Below are 21,694 nucleotides of genomic sequence, written 5' to 3'. Positions count from 1 at the left end.
AGATCCATGACAGGTTTGGAAGGACATGAGGGTGAGAAAATCCATAACAAAAATCTTTTTTGGTTAATATATCCCTTTAACCGAGGATAAAAACTTCCTCCTTAACCCTGGCCGTTAAACACAATGATGTTAATCCTGGAAAATTTTTAAGAGTGGAGTGACAAGCGCCTAGGCTTCCCCCAGTTTTGAGGGCCACTGTTATGGTGATGCGTGATGACTTTCTGTGGTATGTCTTGGGTCGGGGAGATGGGTGTGTTCAGGGGGCAGGGTGTGAAAGCTCATGGGGCTGCGGATGTAGTTCATACGCTGCCACGGTATGGTGATTTGAAAGAAGCTGGCGAGCAATACCAGTGGCTCAACCTGTAACATGATGACAACAGCCATAAAAGATGACACTGAATATAATTTATGTTATGTTTCATAACTTCATCTGTATTACAATGGACCAAACAATGATACCCTGCATCTGTGAAGGTCCTTCTTGGTCTTTGAGTATCAGTGGCTCTCAATCCTCAAAGAATAGCAGCACTTGGGAACATGGTGCAGGACGAGTGTGCAAGGCGTAGCTCTGCAACTCTGTAGAAGATACAGAGGAAGACACATTTTAATCACATCCAATGATAGGTGAGATCATCATAAATGGCTGCCCACTGCTCCGGGTGTGTGTTCACTGCTGTGTGTGTGCACTTTGGATGGGTAAGGTCAGAGCAAACACACGAATTCTGAGTAGGGGTCACCATACTTGGCTGTTTGTCCCACGTCCCACTTTCAACACTTCAGAAATACATCAATTTTTGTTTTTATGTTTTTGAAAGGAATCGTTTACAGGATTTTCAAAAGTAACAAACAGCATTTATTTAACAATAGAAAAACATTTGCATATTTATGAATGTCTTAACTTATCTTTTTTTGTGTTCATTTATGCATCCTTGCTAAATAAAAGCGTCAATTTCGTAAAAAAAAAAAAAAAAAAAAAAAAAAAAATTGTACCGACCGACCCAAACTTTTAATTACGGTCTGCAAAAATGTGGTAGATTATTCAGATTAATGATCAACATCATTGAACATGTTTTCATCAAGCCATTGGGTAAAAGTTTATGATCTCATCTCTTTCTGGTAAGACAAACATTTTTTTTTCCCTCTCATTTTTCTACTTTGCTTTCCACACTATGATCTTTCTGGCTAATGTGGCACATGTAATTTCTGTGGTGATTTGAGTTGTCATTCATCATATGCTGGAAAGTTCTGTGAGGAATCCAAACAATCAGTGAATCTGACAAGAAGGTGGGCGTTGAGTGATATGACAACTCCTAAGATGATGCTGACTTGTGACTGTCACCTGAAAATTCAACTCCACAGATAATGTGACACACTATTTCTACTGTAAAAGCTTTTGTTGATGTGTGTGTTTACCGTACAAATGTGTATCTGTGGAGATGTCAAATGTATGAGGTACAAACAAACAGAATAGATAGACATAAAGATTTACAATAAATGTCTCGCAAGTGCTTACTGGAAATTGATGGATTGATGAACGTAACCTTTCTGTTTTTTGTTTCTTGTTTTTCCACTTAATGACATTCAGATCATTTGTCCCTGTCAAATCTTAGTGTTATTTAATATCTGAAATGCCCTTAACACATGAATATGTTACTATGGCACGAACCTTTTATGAACAGATGAGTGTCCAGCAGTTTGCAGTTCGTTCTCTTCTCCACAGCTTGTTTGGTCTATGTCGGTAAGGTGTTGCTCGCTCCCTCCCGTACACCCTGCAGGGGGCAATCGCGTCGGGCGTAGGAGCCCATAGGGGCCAAATCCAGGTATAACGCCTCCAAAACGCCTCGCTCCCAAAGATGCCACCTTCACATGAGGGAGTTCAACCAGTTTCTGGGTGCCCCCAGTGAAAGCGTAGGCCTGTTCTTCTGCTAGGCCCAGCTGACCGCCTCTGGACTTCACTGTTAACCAATGCCACTCTCGCACCAGAAGTGTCCCGTAAAACACACCACCACATGTAAGCGGTAATCTAACCGAGAAGAAGATCAAATGAAATGAACACTTAGATTACCTGCCATCATCTAACGCTCAGTTCAAATCTTTCTAAACATAATTTAATAAAGCAACGGTTACTACAGACTTTGAACACACAGAATTTCTACAGACACTTTAACGGTTGTAATTTGGTGTCATACTGTGTCATACATTCGTCTTTTTAAAAATCATAATTCAACATATATCAACAATTTTAAAATATGCAGTCTGCTCCACATGTAAAGTTCTTTTAATTCAGCTCAAGAGGACACACCGTGATGTATCATTCTTCTATTGGTCACATGTCTTCACGTGATATAAATTCGCAGGTCAGAGTTCACCAAACTTATACTTTGGGATGCAGCAGAATTCACATGAGCTTGCATTTTTTGACTTTTTTTTTTTCTTTTTTATTAAAATGTCATGAATCTTCTTGTGAAATGACAAACTTCTCTCTGGGGAATGTAATGTATGCTGGACTTTTTTCAACCTTTAGTTCACATTCTGCCTCCATCCAGTAACAACTGATGTGATAGAACAGTCCTGTCTACTTTCTGATTATTTTTATTTGGATGTGCGCCACCATATGGAAGAATGATCAGTCACTACTGTCTGTTCACAATAGCGCCGTGACTTTAAATACTTTATAGCTGTAATTATTTAGGCAATATAGGGCAACATTTTTCTCTGTACGGCGAGTATTGTGATTCCTAAATTAACTTGTATTTCAAATAAATGATTTTTGTTTCTCAGCCAGATTTCGGTTTTTTATTCATTTAAACAAAATTAGTAAAAAGAATTTTAACATCACCGTCTTCACACTAAAAATAATTATCAGCTGTTTGTTATTGACAGAATTTTTATTTTGACAATAGGGAATACTACTCGTCCCCATAATTTTCTTTTTCAATCTGATCACTGAAATCAGCACAGATGACCCTTTAAAATCATTATCATAAATCTCATACTTAAAGATCAATCCCCGCCTCCCTAATGAGCCTGGTACCACTGTCTCTGTGTGTTGTATTATTTATTTACCTGAGAAGGGCCATGGGGCCTCAGCAGCTCTCAGGCTTGTGTCCAGGGTGAAGAGTTGACAGTTGTGGATCATATGCATTTGGCAACTGTATAAAGAGCCACTGGAACCTGGTACCACTGCACATACAGGAAGATGTCAATAGCAGCTTGCAATAGCCCAACCTGACACTTACAGTATTTTGTACTTTCTCTCCTCAACCCACAAAAAGTACCAGGGTCCCATCGTTAAGTGTAGGGTGCTTCTGGCTGTAAAGAGATACTCAGATAGCGGTGAGAATAATCCCTCCAGTCCTCTGCCCCTGCTGGAGAAAGAATAGTTGCAGCCACGATGTAATGAACAACGCCACTAATAGTGATGCTGAAGTGCAGCATATAGAAACACCCAAAGCAAGATGATGTTTGATTCTAAGACCTGAGGTTTGGTGCTGGTGGATAAGGTGGTTGTATTGTATATCTGTAGTGAGCTTGAAAATTGTACTGTGAATCTTCAAGAGATCTGGAAATTCCTGCAAAACATTTAAATATTAAATATTTGCTATTTATTAGATGACTAAAGAAGTCTGGTTATCCGACCAATGGCAGCAAACAGCTGTTGAACTCTGTTTGATGATCAATCTGATGGTTTTCTCCTCCCTTGGCCCTTGCCTTTTTTGGATCCTCCATTCGTAAACAATCGTATGCTTACACCTTTATAGGGGTCCTGATATGTCAAGCTGACTTGCGCTCCAACAAAAAAAACCACAAATCGCCTCAAAGTCATCTGCCTCTTGTTCACGAGCACACTCGAAGACGGGTTTTCCCAAGTTGGTGGGTCTGGTTTTGTCGATAACAACCCCCCGGTACTCGACTTCCTTTGAATTGTTCCTCACGCCTGCAGGAAACGGGAGCACAAAACCAAGAGGCCACCAATCAGTCCATAGACACAACGGATGTGGTCCATAAAAATGAGAAATATTCACGCAATCTAGTTTAAACCACATGAGGCAAGATTAGTGTGCCCATTGTCCCTCTCCTTCACCGCCTTGCAACACCCCCCTATTGTTTTTTGCTTTCCGAAAACTGTCCAAAACATATTTTCGAGATTTTTTAATTTTAATCATAACTCAAAACTGAATTTTTTGATTCTTTGCATATCAAGTTTGACATCGAAAGTGGAAAGAAAATACGTGCTTTCGGCATCATATAAAGGTGCTGTCTATGTTATTAGGCACTACACTGCACTACGGTATGCTTGCAGCCATTTCCGACATATTTAAATATTCCAAGCAGTTACCACCACCTTGACGATTTAAACACCACCCAAAATAAAAAAAAAAATAATATTATATATATTATATATATTATCTATATAGATATATATATATATACTATAATAACAATTTAAGATTTACATGAGGGCAAAAACCATGTGCTGTCTAAGAACTGTACTTGAAATGTCTTTTTATAACACAACTGAAACGTCACGTAACATAAACCATTTACCGACATATGAAAAAGGCCTATGAGTATATCCACATGTGAAAATCATGCTTTATAACTACAACGCGACGGCTGCCTTGACTGTTTTCTTTTCCCCTCATCAGGCGAGGGTGATGCCTGACTGTACCTTGGAAAGAGCGCCCGCATCCTCCTGCCACTGTTGTAGTCCCTGTTGCCCGCGGTGCTTCCACGGAATCCTCCGGAGATCTTCTTCTTTCCTCTTTCCCCTTTCCTCGTTTTCTCATTCGTCCTCTCCTCGTTTCTCGTTCCTCCCACAAGCCCGGTCCAGGGTATTTTTTCCGGTGTCCACCGGCCTTCGATCAGCCACTGACGCAACGTTCCGATACGGAGAGGCCCCCGGCCAATCGAACGCTCTTTCAGCTGACAACAAATTCTGAAAACAAGAACGTAATGTCATTTCAGAATTTTTTCATTTAAAGAAACCAATTAAAAATGTAAAAAACCAATATCGTTAAAGCTATAATTTTAAACACATAACTTCAATTCAGCGACGTCTGAATTGGAAAAGACATATGCCTACTGCGAAGTTACAGGCGCGCGAGGCGGGCGGGCGCCCTCTCGTCCTCTTTTCCAATCTTTCGACGTTTTGAAAATGGTGTCACTAAACGTTATTTCAACTTTCGATTTTGTTTTCGTACCGCGACTCTCGACCTCTTGTCAATCGTTTGCACAAACATGTGACAGGGGGGCGGGATCGTTGCGCTTTCGCACAACAGGAACGAGAGGGGGGAACGGGCTCAAAAGGATTCCAAGTCAACACTGCATAGCGCAGCGTTGAGTATGTTACGGACGTCCCGTAAGCACGCTGGGGGCTGGTTGGATATTGAAACTCCACGCGCCGCTGAAGTGGGACTTTTGGAGTTAAATAAAATCATTTTTAATTTCTTTGAATTCCTTGACGTTGAAATGTCAGCTGTTTGTTTAGTGTAATGTGTGTGTTTCCAAATCTTTGGCTAGAAACTGATCAGCCATTCAACTACAGAAACGGTAAAAAAATATTAATAAGAACTAGGTACTGATTTTGCTTAGCCCTCAGCGTAATCCAATGTTATTACCCGTTCGTGTTAAACAGAAACATTTTTAGATTTTAGCCTACATTTCTAATCTATTGTGTGACCCCTATACACATTAGGCCTACCACACACGCACTAACATCACATATTGCTTTTTTATAACCCTTGACATGATTTGCGCCAGAAGGTTTTTTTTGGCGTGCCTCTCCTTACTACTCCATTTACCTACCGGTGCAATATCTAGTGTTTTCAGCTGTGTATTATTCTTTTGTTTATTTCCACCGTTATTATCCAGCTTCCAACTAATGTTCACCTATTGGTGTCTCAATGGCAATTCCTCAGTAACGGCTGATCTGTGTCTATTTGCAGCCAACAGTTGGGCAGTAAATGCCCATCCCTTCTTGAAAAAGACAGCCAGCAACCCACCTACAAATTTGCAGTAGAATTTTTAAAATGAAGAATTTTCATTTTCATCCTACTTACACATTTTTCATTTCAGTGATATTGGGAGACCATGGTTGGATGGGTAATTTCTGGTTCATAATTTACACTGTCATAATACTACCACAAATTGTAACATATATAAAAGTTTGCCCTCTGATTTTCCTTGAGTCTATCAAGATATTAAAATGAATCGAAAATATCGAGGTAAGGGAACTTGTAAACTTTCTTTGCCAAAAGAAAAAAATAACTATTTGCTAAATAATCATAATTGAAATGAAATAATGTTGAAAGAAAGATATATGATATATTATTTTAGGGCTATCAATCATGGGAACCGTTAAATTCTCATGTAAGACAAGCAAGACTGTGATAAATTGTTACACCGGCAGACAAAATAATTTTTTATCATGTATTCATCATCTATTTTTGGCTACGTTTTTCAAAAGACTTTAATTATGTATTATTATTATTATTACTACTACTACTACTACCCTTGTCACAGATCCAGTACGGATTTTCAATAATGAAATTCAGTATCTAAAATATGAGTTAATTACATGTTTTAAAATATAATTCAAATAAAATAAATAATTTTAATTTGGCCTATTTGTTAGATGAAAAAAAATTACCCCTCATAAATTGTTTTAGCAAAATGAGCAAGTTAAATATGGTATTGTTACATATTTAGATATAGTTAAGCATGTGCAGGATGATGATGCATCAGCCAATGTATTATGAGGAAATTAATATACATTTGCCTAATTTAGTTGTTATTGCACAAAAATGTCAAATATTAATGAGGGGTAAGATTGGCACCCCTATTGGGGAAGCTGTGTCCCACCCCACCTGAGGGTCACTTTATCAAGTGTTTTATTAATGTTTAATTGATACCAATGTATAAAATGAATTAATGTAAAATACCTAAAACCATCATAATTTCAAATTTTAATTTTGACAGTTTAGCGAATATGTTTGGAATGCACATCTAATTCATGGAAATATTAAATAATAATATAGCATTATGTTAAATAATAAGCCCACTAATTGCAATAAGTAGGTACAAAAACACTAACAACATATACTTGGGTACTTAAGTGCCAGTTTCTGGTCTAATTTGATCTTTTTCACTTTCAAATAAAAACTATCATTTTATTGTGCGTCAAGAAACTTGTATTTGAACATAGTTAGTAGTAGGTGGATTAAAATAATCTTAAACTGTTTTTTCAAGAACTTTTACTTTTATGAGTTAAAGAGGTTGCTTGTGGGAGTCAACATACTTCTCGCAGCAAGAATGACATATGCTATGAGATGATAAAGCACCTATCACATTTATCATTAAGTATGATTTTAAGACTTTTTAACAAAATAATGGGAGACAGGGAATTTGCCAGCAGATTAGAAGCATGGGGTCATAGTGCCAATAGCCAAACCAGGAAAAAAACCATTCTCAGTAGACCTATTGATCTGACATAAATTTATGCAAACTTATAGAACTGATGGTTATGAACAGCTTGACTTATGTGATTGAAAGTAGAGGCATTTTTCAGCATATCAAAGTGGATTTAGAAAAGGGAGAAATACGATGGATTCAATCTTGTTTTTGGAAGATGAAATTCAAAAATCTCAGATTATTAAAGCGGTGGCTTGTGGGAGTCTTTTTTGATGTAGAAAAAGCTTACGATATGTTGTGGAAAGAGGGGCTTTTAATAAAATTTGAAAGCTTGAGAATTGATGGAAAAAAATATTTACTGGATTCTGAGTTTTTCTTGTTTGGAAAGAAAACAATTCAAGTAACGAGTAGGGACTGCTTTTTTCTCAGATTTCTCAGATTTCCCAGTTTGAGAATGGAACTCCCCAGGGACGTTTGAGCAGTCCCCCCCTATTTCTTTTTAACTTTAATGATAAATGACATCTTTCATAACGTTGATACTGGAATAGGAAGATCATTGTATGCGGATGATGGGCACACTATGGAAAAGGTGGTGCAATGTTTTATATGTAGAAAATAAAAAGCAAAAAAAAAAACAGTGAATGAGGTGGAGAAATTTGGCGAATAGTTGGGGTTTTCAGTTTTCTGTGCTGATATGCTTTTTGAAAAAAAAAAATAATCCAAGCTTGAATGTCAAAATGTATGCTTGTCAGCTGGAACGAGTTAATGTAGTAAGATTTTTGGGTATGTGGATTGAATCTAAAGTTAAATTTTAGAAATTCATATTCAGAAACTGATAGAAAAATGCAAAAAAAGAAATAAATGTCTTAAGATGCTGTCAGGGAGCTGAGTGGGGGGGCAAGCTGTCAGTCACCTGAAAATTAGTTTATTGTGCTGTGATTAAGTCAAACATAGATTATGGTAGTGTAGTCGACAGTTCTGCGAACAAACCTTACTTAAAAAGATAAAAAGTAATATGAAATCAAGCTTTGCGGATTTGCTGTGGTGCATTTAGATCTTTCTCCGGTGGCTTCATTACAAGTTGAAATGGGCGGGAGAAATGCCTCTAGAACAGTGTAGGTTTCAGCTGATATTAAGGTACTGGTATGGTGTAAAGGGAAATCTGGGAAAACCATCCAGTTAGACCTTCTTCTGAAAAGACTGTTGGGAATATGAATACAAAAGAAATAAACAACTTTGGTTGGGTAGTAAAGGAAGGAGGCAAAAACAGCTTGGAGATGAAAGACCATGAAAATTGCTATTCCCAGCAACCAAAATCCCCTCTTGGTTTTGTTCCCTATGCCCACTAACAGAGTTACAAATTCACAAAGTAATAAAAAAAAACCGGAGAATGAAAAAACACTTGCCATCTGAAGTAGTAGTTCAATTTTGATATATTATTCAAGAGTATTTGTGTTTTACAGGTATTTTTTTTTTTTTTTTCTAAGGACGCCAGAGTCTGGAAGAACAGCAGCAGCAGCAATATATATTCCTACTTTTAAAATAAAAATGGCAAAACGATTATCAGATCATGGTTTGTGTCAGTTTTTTTACTACTGAATATTAGCTATCATAGCGCTACTGTGGATTGAAGAAGTTCAACCAGAAAGAACTGTGATATGTACTGACTCAGTGGCTGCGCTCACTAGTCTACGAAGTGGTAAATCTGAAGTATTACAAAGTTTGTTCAGAATAAGGCAGTTAAGGATTGAGGTAACATTCCTTTTGGGTGTCCTGAACATGTGGTGGGGTGTGAATGGAAATGAGGGAAGTAGACCTTGCTAGCAAAGGAGAAAAGCGTTAAATCATCCCACAAATAGAAAATTAAGTTAGCTTTAAGTAAAGCGGAATTCAAGAGACTGATTTTCATTTACAGTAGAAGTAAGTAAGAAATGGCAAAAAGTTATGGAATAGTGGGTCCCTAAAGGAAACATCTATGCCAGATTCAGGAGAGTGTTGGAAAGAAGAGGAAAAGATATGGAAATAGGAAGAAAGATGTCATCTTTTCAAGACTGAGAAGTGGACATACAGCATTGATTTATAAGAAAGGTAAGCATGAATCAGAAAGTGTGACAAATGTGAGAGAGTTAGAAACAGTAAAGCATATTCTTTTCGAATGTTCTGCATATGAAAGGGAGAGATTTCAATTCATTCAAGAATTAGGATGGCCCTGGGAGTTTGATATTTCTTTAAATGTTTTAAAATTGTATTTATGAAATGGGGGTCAAGGCAATCAAGAGTGTGTGAAATATTGTTTAAATACCTGAAAAACACAGGGCAGGAAACATAGGTAGAAATCTTGGTGTGTGGGTTTTTTGTTTATTTTCGTTGTTCGTAATTCATTATTTATTTATTTATTGTATTTTGGTTTGTTTCTTTCTTCCCAATCTATTGCCACCACTCCAGACGGCATTAGGTGGCGGCAATGCGCCTTTTCTCGCTGGTTTGCCAAACCGCCATAAAACACTAGAATGAAAGACCCTAGTGACGTAATGTACGGAAAAATGGCAGCGGCCTCAACAGAGTAAGGTAGTTTACATATGTGTTGTTTACCTTTAATATTTTTGTTTTTATTACCACTTAAAACCTGGAGCGTTATATTTTGTTATATAAAACCAGCTGATTTATTTGATATAGTGTTTAATTCTTTTAATATTTTTTTCATCAACGGCAAACAGAGAAACCCGGCGATTATTATAAGCGGTCATAGGCCGCGAATAATTTTCCTAGGACAAAGACTCTCATCAGTTTTGTTTTATGTAATTTCCGGTAATTCTGGGGGGCTTTAACTGTGAATCACATGATCTCATGTAATTGCGTTGTTTTTAATCTAAAAGTTGCGTTAAAACCGTTTCAACGCGGAAGAACAGATGACATCATCAGAGGGAACTTCGGGGATTTTTCCCGAACACTGTCAGGATGGCTGGAGAAAAGTGTGACTAGCTGATCATAATCGATTTTTTCTTCCTGACGACTGCGTGAAAAGAAACGTTGTATTTTCTGTAGAATCGCAAAACAGAGACGATCCATCCACTGAGATATTGGCCGGAAAGTAAAGTTATCTTAGTTTTAATTCGACTTCTTCTAGGTTTTTCTGTCCTTGTCTTGGGGTGGCTTTTACTGCTTCAAATGTGCAACATCAGATTAGCGAATGCTCCCCCCTCTTTCTTTCAATATAACATTATAAAAACTGGGTCTATATATTTGACAGTTTTCTCAAAGAGTTTTTTCTTTTTTTGTCATTCAACTCATCCGAATGTGAGGAAGAAAAGTAAAATGAATTGGGAATGAAATATGATAAACAGGAAAGTGGTTCCGTGAAATGAAAATGCTTCGGGAACTTACTTCTGATAGAGGACAAATGTTCCTCCTTGTATTTACTTTTTTATATTGACATTGTTTACTGTGCGAATCATTTAGAGGTTTTCATTCAAATGGCTTATAAAGTAGCGCCAAAGCGGCGTGGTAGCAGTGTTAGCTTTACTTTTACGTTCCGCTTCTGGAATATTACATTATTAGTGTTGTTCCAGCGAAAACTGTGAAACCAGGGGTTCGCGTGGTTCCTGGGTTTTTCCATCGCAAGCGCGCTCTCGTCAGATCAGAAAACCGTCAAATTGGACAGGCTAGATACCTTGTTCACGAGAATCTAAACTGCTTAGTGTAGAAAAGTAAACATTAATGCTGCTTGCTGTTTGTTGTCTAACATGTTAATAATCATTTCGTCTTTTTTATGAGTTTTAGCGCTTGTTATGTACAGGAGTCTCCAAACCCTGCGCTCCTGGAGAGCTACTGTACTGCAAGATTTCAAGCTCCAACCCCAATCACACACCTGAAAGCAGCTAATCAAGGTGTTCGGGCTACTTCATAATTACAGACAGGTGTGCTGGAGCAGGGTTGGAACTGGAAGTCTGCAAGGATGGTAGCTCTCCCAGGAGGCAGGGCTGGAGATCCCTGATATTCTGACTTTATCTGATATAAAATGTAGGTCTTATCTTCTTTCTATAGTACTGTTCACTGTAGTTACCCAATACGTTTGGAGATCCTATAGTTTGCTCCTTACAAATGCATATACAACGGTCACTGAAGCTGACAAGTAAAAAATTCATTAAAATGCTTTTTTATAGGACAGGAGGTTTTTTTGAGCTTTGACAAAAAAAAAAAAAACAAAAAAAAAAAGATTAAATGCTGTTAACACTAAATACAGTGACCTAACTATATATCACCAAATAATGATAACGTTTCATATAGTCATTTCATAGTTTATTTATAAAATAGTTTTGTTTGTTGAGGTTTTCGCAACTCTAAATGGCCAAGTTGCATGAACTGCTACTTCTCTTAAAAAAATTTTTTGAGGTCATATCTTCTGCTGTGATCTCAGGAGGGTGTGGTCATTTTTTTTGATAGTCATTTCAACCCTCACAAGCCCAAGTCATTTCTATATTGGCTAAATTATACTAATTATACTACATTTATTTATTTAACACATACTTTTTTTACATTTCAAATTTGCACATATCATACCTGTACATACATAATTGTCTTATATTATATATTGTTGTGTTTTTGCTATTTTTTTTGTACATTTGCCTATTTTGTATATTATTCTTTTTAATTATCTGCGTCCTGGTTTGTCAGTGTCATTCTGTTGCACTGTGGAGCTTCTTGTCACTAAAACAAATTCTTCGTATGTGTAAAACATACCTGGCAATAAAGCTCACTTCTGATTTCTGATTTTCTAAAGAGATTGTTACTCATCCAGTATGTCCCCTTTAGAAAACAGTAGGGTCCAAGGTCTGTACATATACGCAGTAAAGTGTGCATGGTTAACAAAAATAAACACACAAAGTCATTTACTCTGAAACTGTTACAAAATTTACAAGGTTTTTTTTGTTTTTACCCCCTTGTTTTTCTGTAACATAAAATATACAATAATAATCAATGCTTTTTTATAAGACAATTACATATTTAGGAATTTTATACTATAAATGGTCAAGGTAAATAAAAATGTAATGTGTTTTTTATTTTATTTTTTTTATTTTTTTTTTTACAGGATTGTGAGGACATTGTTTGTTTCCAAGGACATTGATCCTAGGTGCCACCTCATCACTACCTGGTTATACAGAAAAGAAACATCTCCATAGCTGTTTGTCAACTCCAAGCAGAAATGATATAAATCTCTAGGTAAGATGATGTGCATTTGATTATTAAATTGTGTATCTCTGTTCTGTGAATGGCTTTTGTATTACTAGCCCAGCAGAAGGTAGTAGCACAGAGAAATTAAGTATTGAGCCTTGGTTATTTTGTAGCTTATTATTAGACTGACTATATATTGATTATAGTGTAATATTAACCAGACAATACAATTACACAGTTAACAAAACAATAACCATACTGATGACTGCAGCGTGACTGTTTTAATTGAATGATTTTTTGTAGACAAACATTTATTTTTTTACGAAACAATATTCCGTTCAGTGATTGCAATGGGATTTTTATATTTTGAATCTAAATGTGATTGTCCTGAGCCATGTGAAGTGGCAGATGGCCGATATGGGAAGAGAGATGTACTGAAAGCCCAGAATGTCACAAATTTGCCCCCCAGAAGACATCATGCATTTTGAATAGACACACACGGTACTATCAATATTAATCAAAGCATTTTTTTGTTGAAAAGCAGTTATGAGAATATAGTCTGTAATTTTCAGTCTAGGTTTCCATGGTGCCTCCTTATATCACTGTTCCACACCTGCACCCTCCATGTTCTAGCACCTTTCAGTCAATCGTTTGGATGGTCAAGGTGCAAGTATACAGCCATATGGTTACCTCCCTGTGCGTAATCTGCAGATCTTCTATTCAGTCATGGCTTTGATTACACTCTGGTTGTAGAAGAATTTAAAGTTTAAAAATTTGAATCATTATTTCTCTTTTGTGTGTGATGTGTGTGTCTTTAAAGGAGGAGATGTTGCCTTAAGGAAACTGAGGCAGAATCAAAAAAAAGAAAACAATGGACATGTAACAATTGCAGGCTGCCATGTACATGTAGCTATGTGAGCCTTGTTACTGAACAAAAAACTTGAAATCACAAGGGACGTTAGTGAAGATCAGTGTTCATTGATTCTTTTCATTTTTCATATTTTTATATTTTTATATAATGCTAAAGTATTTTAAAAACTTGATGGTGTCCTTAGAAACTGTAAATTACTATTTATAACTAAAGATAATCTAAACAATAATGTTCTAATGTTATAAATGGAATGGAAATGTTGATTTTTGTATGATTGATTATGTTAGTACACATTTTACATGCTATATTGTCTTGTGAAAGAATGTTATACAGTGAGCCATGTTTTCTTCAGTGTTTCATGGTCCATGTTCTTTTAGATATTGACCAGAGGGGCCACAGCCTGTACTTGAATTGGTGTGTCAGCTTTTCTTGGCGTGAGGGTGAAGCGGCTAGGTGACTCTAGCGTCAAGGTAAATGTGCCAAAAGCACTACACATGCCAGGAAATTAAGAAATACTGTAAAATGTGGTTATGGGAGAAAGGTTTAAACAGACTTGGCAGTACAATCATCGAAACATAGTAGCATGGATCTAAGTAGTTGCTTTTGTTTTTTTTTTTTTTTTTTTTTTAATTTATAGAAATTTCAAAAAAAAACTTGACCCCTGATCCAACACTAACATTTTCTGTTTCATTTTCTATTCTATCTACTTTTTATTTATTATTTTAAAAAAATGAATAGCTTGATCCTCTAACCACCAGCTCTCTTGTTCTATTTTCTATTCTACTAGTGCTTTCCTTTTTGTTTCTATATTTATGTAATTTAATTTTTTTAATAAAAAAAAAACTTGTTACATGTGCGCGCAGTAGACCATCCGGACCTGTTAACGGCACGGTACATATTGTTGCACTTCTGTTGGTTTGTCTTGCTTCTATTGTCCCCTCTTTGTAGATTCGCTTTGGGATAAAAGCGTATGCTAAATATTAAATGCAAATGTAAATAAAGATTGTTTTCCATAAACAGTAGATCACATATCTTGTGGCATGTATCGGTATTTTTCAGGAACAAGGAAACATTTCTCAGTGGTGTGATATTTTGAAATCAAATAGTTCGGTGTTAAAATCTATGCGTGTAAATCTATATACTATATATATTTATATATATACTATAGATATATATATAGAGATATATATATATATTAACTATATATATATTAACTATATAATATTAACTATATATATATAATATAGTCAATCTATACTATAAAAGTTATATTATAGCTATATAATGTAATCGTGCAAGTCCAGGCAAAGTAAAATTTATAGTTCAACAATTTGACAAGGCAATCATGTCAACACATTTAGCTTAAATTACTTACTTAAAACACCTAGACTGTTATTTTCTTCTTCCGCTTGTATTCCCATTCTAGCTAAGGCAGGATTCTAAAACGATCCAGGTCGTGGAACAAAGTTTACTTCATTGTCTCATCAGTAATTACCATTTTGTTTAATATGTAAGAAAGTCCTTGTGTGTACCAAAACATGAAAAAGTGTGAGGATATTGTATCTCTCCCATTGACCCCATAAAGATTGAAAGAATAGAGTCTTATGTATTAACACTAATTAAAGACTGGTGCATTGTTTTTGGTCTACGCTATATTAACAAGACCATATTCTGATACTCCCAGTATAACAATGTCCATTTAAAATACTGTTATAGGGGACACAAGCCTGCAATTCAATTAATAATAAAGAAAAAGCTAGTACGAATTATATAATAAGAGCTGTTATTTAGCTGTTTTTTTTTTTTTAATAAAACATTGCTTCAGAAAAAATGATTGGACAAAAAATTGATCAACACACTTTTCCCACAAACACTATGGCAAAACATGGCAAATGCTTCAGATTCCGGATTATTTAATCTAAAAGGGTCTAGAAAGTGCATACTTCAAACCACATTAGACTGAGGAAAGGGATAATTAATGTACATTATGTAAATAAAGTTATAGCATAGGCATATCTTGGTCAATACTAACCAATTTCTGTTTACCCACAGAAAGCGTCATTTGCCTTTATCTTAAATGTGACTGGGTTTTCAATGGTTCAGTTGTCCAGTATTTCCAGTATATGTTTTACCAGGTATCAAACTGCAAATGAAAACGCTTTTTTATTATGGCAGAATAGGAAGGACATATGTGTTTTTGAAGTTGTGAAGACACAGATTGGTTTAATTGTTCCACGTCAGTGTATAAGGTTCAAATGATTCGATGAGAGAGCTTCAGTTTTGAAAACTATGGGCCTTATTCCCAACATATCTCTGGCTGTGGCCCATTTGGGGGGGGGTGGGGGTAAAAAAATTGGTGGCGTGGTGAAAAAAGTCAGTAGATAATATCCGCAAATACAAATGTGGGTGGTGGACAGGAGGTCTCGGCTGCGAGCTGGGTGGGTTTGTGACGGAGCAGTCAGTGGTAGAGCGGCAGTTGGAAAGCATCCACAGAACATTTTCTTGAAATGGGTTGTTATTGTCTTGTTCTCTTGGACCTGTCCCAGTTTGATAAGGACTTGCACCAAGCATGGCATCGGTTTTCCTGCAACCATTGGTTTAGAATGTATTCTGTCCATGGAGTCCTTGTTCCTCTACAGGCCAGAGCCCACCCTCCAGGAAACATTCCTGAAGGCTCTTGAGTCGGCTTTCTAAATCCAGCGCGGTCCCAGAGTGTCGGCTCTCAATCTTGTTACTGCAGGACAGAGCGTTTGTTCCCCGCTGACCATGATGTTATAATGGAAGATGTTCCACTGACCATCTCTCCAGCAATCTCCTCAATCTGGTTCACCTGTCCACCCCTATCGGCCCACATCTCCCATTTGCCTTGAAAGTATGACGCGTTGGCACAAATCTTTAGTGCATTCCATCTCAGCGCTCATTGGTACTCAGTCATTGGCGTTTCTCGGGAAGTTGTTGCTTAGGGTGGTGTACTGTGTTCGGTGCGATTCCGCCACAGCGAGTGATGCCATGCTCTCTCGATCTCTTGGTTGGGGGCACCATTTTGTCGAAGTGTCAGAACATTCCTGTCCACGTGTCTTTATGTCACCTACGATGACATTGGCATCCTGCTTTAATGAGTTTGTAAGCAGTCGGTTGCCTAAGCATACGTGTATTTTGATCCCTGAGACGCTTCACCTCGAGGACGGATGAGCTGAATCTCACGCCCTAGTGTCCTGAGCCTCATCGAGCACAGACTCCATCTCATCACTGTTGTCAAAAATGACAGCCTGTTGTCTGAAATCCTCCTCCAGATCAACATTGCTGAAAGAGTCGGATTCCAGCTCCTCTAGATGGCTGTTAGACTCTGAAATGGTCTGAAGATGATCTAGTCTGTCCCTCTCATGATTGCTAGAGGGGGAGAATGAATGGAAAAGGACACTCAGTGCCACCAGACGTGATGGGTAATATGTGATCTGGTGTAGGCTAAACAATCTAAAAAAATAAATAGCAAAATGATAACGCTCATATGGTATCCCTCATATAGTCCTTGTTTTCCAGAATAAAAATCATTTTTTTCATTCCTTGTGTACCTGCTGAAACTGACTGTAAAAAAGGGGAGATAATATTTCCTTATCAACACTGAAAAAGTCACACATCTAACAAGTTTATCTGTGAAACTATTTCTGACTGAAGCACTACCAAAACAAGTTTGAATGGATTGAATTGATAGTTCAGCTTTTGTTTCTTTACAAATGCTGTTCTCTTCAATTGTTTTACAACGAAAATGTATAAATAAGATACCTAAATATATCCAACTTTATTTGAGCCACTAAAGCTTTACAATTTACAAATGTGTAGACCTGTCTCTTCTAACATCTAAAAAATCAAGAAACTTTAAAGATTTAATGAAGTTTCTCAAACCAGCATTTTACTATTTGTTTCATTATAAAACAATGTTGTATAGGTTACATTTTCAAGCATTTTACATTTTTACACTGACAACATTCTAATCATAGGCTATATTCATTAGTGATGAGCTAAAAAAAAGATGAAAAGAAAGAAATAAACTCATTGTCATTCACTACAAAAGTGCATTACCTTTTGTTTTGTTCAAAATTATGAGCACTTCTGTCGATGTGTCATCTCAAGACTGCAGCTCCATCCTCACTGCACTGCAGCTGTCATTTAATGGGTGGGGGAAAGGAACGCGCGTTCCAGGTTCCAGGGCGTAACTTTGACGCCAAACCTGTTCGCTGAATAGAATGTCAGACGTGTGTCTTAGTAACTCTTGACACAATCTCTGTTTTGCGAAATGGGACCAAGTACGATGTCATCTTCATGTCTTCCATGTCATGTTATGCATTTAATACAAATTTGTGCAATACTGTGGTAGTCTGAGTGGGACCCTGGCATGCAAAAATGTTTACAAAGTCAAAGGATTCCTAAAAGTTAATCAGCACGAGACTCTTAGAAATGTACATCCAATAACGGTGACAAAATGTAACAGTGGTTTATTTACAATAAAAACAGAAATTGAGCTGACGTGCACCGGGCTGTGTACTTCCTCAGTTCTCCATCGCACTGAGCGTCGCATCTCTGTGCTTCCCCCTACCGGACATACTGATCTCTTCTGCACACCTGACTTGGGGCGAGGTCTGTCTGCTGCGTCACTCACATGCGTTGTTGGACAAGAAGAGGTGAAATTAGGTAAATACGGTTTTTATTTTCTTGTACAGACAATAGCTTGATTTTCGTAACCTGCAAAGCGGATTTTGCAAGGAGTGCACAGAAGGACATAATTTGAGGTAGGCAACAATGATGATAATGCTCTCTATTTGTGTTAAGCAAATATTAAAATGTAGTTTAGGTTTCATTAAAAAGTTAAAAAGTGGTTTCTTGGGTTTAAAAACAGTTTTCTCCACTGATACGATGCCTATATCAAGTCTGAGTTAGTATTGGGATTTATAGATTGACCATTTTTGTAAATGTAGCTTACTAAATCGATAGACTTTTTTTTTTCTTAATTTATTGAATATAACTAAATACAATTAATATTTAATTTGTCTTCTCTTCAAACTATATATTTGAAAGAAGATTGCATAATGATTGAGCAGAGTTTAGTAGGCAAAACGTAATGAGAGAAAAACAAAATGTATATTTTAAACGTGGACCTACAAACAAGTCTATCTTGTCAGGCAGGTTTTTAGTGACACAAGTGTACTTTTCCTCAAGTCAGACGTTTGACGTATGGGTTACGTCTAACAGCAAATATTCTGTTTTTCAAGAGTTATTGTTGTTGTTGTTGTCACCCATAAATAGCCTACTGTATATTTTACCAGCTGCTGTTTATGTGTGTTCACTTTGTAATGAATTTATAGACCAAATATGTTTTCAACTTTTCAGTCTAATATTCCAGTCATGAGGGACAGACTTGACCACCTCCAGGCAGTATCACTGCCTGATGGCCCTGCAGCAGAGCATGAAACTGCCCAAGCTCTCTCTCCATCTATCAGAAAACACAGATTATGATGACCCTCCTCTCGGGACCCCAGCCCCAACCCTGACCTGGAAGCTGTCTTTGGATGAGGCACTGGAGGCTCGCTTGGGACAGATTCAGTACATTCGCCTGGAATTAAAGCCGTCCTCAGTGATCAAAACTCACATATTTTACAGGCTTAGTCCGCTCTAGTGCTTCTAATACCAATGACTCCAATGCTATTCAGCAGCTGACATCAAAACTGTGGACAGGGAGATGCCTCGCGCACATTCGCAAGATGGATTCCCACAGGAAAGAATTAGAGGAAAAGTATGGCGTCAATTCACCGGTGACAAGAATAGCCCGCCCGAACACAGTACGCCAGCACCATAAGGCCAACAGTTTCCGTGATGCCAGCGGTAGAGTACAATGACGCCTGAGATGAGCCATAGAGAGTCCTGCAAGGCGTATATTCAACGGCAGATGGAGATTAGTGGGGCTGAGAGGCCTACAGGTGACCAGATCGAAGAGATGTTGAGAATGGCCATTGGAACGCCTTCAGTGAGAATATATGGTTTCAGAAGGTTAAAACGGCACGGTCTGCACTCATCCAGATCGATAGCCGACATACGGAACTGCTACAGCTGGAGAGAGATGCATTCAGAGCCTTCATGAGGTGTGCTTTCTGGATGTGGCCATAGTTAGTAGAGAGCAGAGCTCAATGATAGACTACATTCACACCAAATGTTCAGTCAACTGAGGTGGAGGTCAGGGACGCCCTTGTGAAGCTGGAGCGAGCCAAGAGATATGATAGGAAAGCAATCCATTTAAGAAAATGTTCTTCTGGAAACTTATAAGAAGGACACAGATATCACAATGTCAAATAAATATGCATTAAGTGATTTTTTGTTGTGTATTACATTTTTATGGGTTTTTATATATGTTATTTAGGCAAATGTATATATTCATCTTAAGAAAAACAAACATTTATCACACCAATTTTTAATATAGACTTCACACTGAAATAAATCTTCGTCCGTTTTATAAGTATTTTTCTGTAGTTTGTGGGGTTTTTTGCCACCAGGAATGTTTCTCAAATAGGTACTTGTATTAAATTTCAACATGCATGCTTACAGCTTCATGTGATTTTGACACATAACAAATGTTGTGGCCTTTGGAGATTCAGATATCCTTTATTTCTGTAGTTTGCACTTTTCAAGTGTTTATTCTTATTGGAAATGTATCTGTCAATATAACTAAGTTTAAGATAATAAGGGAGGCATTGGATTGACTGGTTAGTTGTAATAGATCCTAAGTATTTCGTGTGTGCGAACATCTGTATCAGCTGCATCTCATTTCAGTGTGAATTCAATCAAAGTTTAAGTAGCAGATGTAATAAATTAGAGTGTAATTTTGGTTTGACACTAAGTAGATTCCATTTGCGTACCTCATGTGATATAATGATGTACCATACTAACAAACTATTAAGCGAAAACATGCCATGATACAAAAAACCTTTCTGACTTTGGTAAAGAAAGTTGCTAAAAAGACATTATTTTAAGATTGTGTTCCAGGGACAACTGTGTTATGTATGGTGATGCATTATAACACAGGGAGATGTGCTGTAAATTCTGTTGATTCACCTACTTACACTACCGTTCAAATGTTTGACTTTAATTAATACTTTGATTAAGCAATGATGCATTAAATTAATCAAAAAGTGACTGTAAGCAGGTATATATGGTTATAAAATAGATGGTTATTTCAAATAAATGCTTTTACTTATGAAACTTTCTATTTACAAAGAATCAGTTTAAAAACCCCCCCCCCCGTCCCTGCGCCCCTTACACCGCCCGCGCTCTTTTACCACACAAACAAAATTATCCCCCCTCCCGCGCAGCTCAGCATCCTTCTCATCGATAATAGATAATAAAATGTTTCGTAAGTGCCAACCCATTATATATTAATCGCCTGATCTTTCTGCCACCACGCCCCGATACATGCCTCGCACACTTTAATGTCTTAATGTAATGACGCTGGAAAGTCAGCTTTTCCATCACAGAAAGAAAAACAAAAGACTCAAACATTTTATATATATTTTAAATATATTGAATAGTAAACAGGTATTTTAAATTGGAATATTTTACAATACGCCTACTGTTTTATTGTATTTCTGATCAAATTAATTTTGTGGGCATGAGCAAAATCTTGAATGGTTATGTATAGATTCTAATGTAGAATCATGTAAACTTGCAAACACAAAGCTCATGACATGAATGTGACGGCTGGATCTGGATTAGGTCAATCTGATGACACCAATTCTCATGCTGTTCATACTTAAGCTGTTATGTTGCCTTTAATCATTCTGGATAATGACATTTTCACCACTGTGAGTTGCCACTTAGTTTGCTATCTCACCGTGGTTTTCTTGTTCTATATTATATATATATACATTAGCAGTCCTCCTCATAAAAATGAGCATATTGGTGAAAAAGTTAATTATTTTCCATAATGTAATGATAAAAATTAAAAATTTCATATATTTTAGATTCATTGCACACCAACTGAAATATTTCAGGTCTTTATTGTTTTTAATACTGATGATTTTGGCATCCAGCTCATGACAACCAATAATTCCGATCTCAAAAAATAGCATATTTCTCCGAACCAACAACGAAAAGTGTTTGAAACAAAAAAAAAGTCAACCCTATCAAATAATTATGTTCAGTTATGCACTCCAATACTTTGGTCGGGAATCCTATTGCCAGAAATGACTGCTA

The 21,694-nt window shown here is 36.9% G+C and overlaps 2 pseudogenes; one reads left to right on the top strand and one right to left on the bottom strand.

Moving 5' to 3' along the window:
• Window positions 1–198: 198 nt before the first annotated feature.
• Window positions 199–17,787, bottom strand: LOC122144725 (annotated as a pseudogene).
• A 244-nt stretch (window positions 17,788–18,031) lies between these two features.
• On the top strand, window positions 18,032–19,812 carry LOC122144724 (annotated as a pseudogene).
• The last annotated feature ends 1,882 nt before the right edge of the window (window positions 19,813–21,694 follow it).

Source organism: Cyprinus carpio, unplaced genomic scaffold, assembly GCF_018340385.1.
Source record: "Cyprinus carpio isolate SPL01 unplaced genomic scaffold, ASM1834038v1 S000006753, whole genome shotgun sequence".
NCBI lineage: Eukaryota > Metazoa > Chordata > Actinopteri > Cypriniformes > Cyprinidae > Cyprinus > Cyprinus carpio.
Note: the sequence above shows the minus strand (reverse complement) of the source record. Positions and strands in the feature narration are given on the sequence as shown.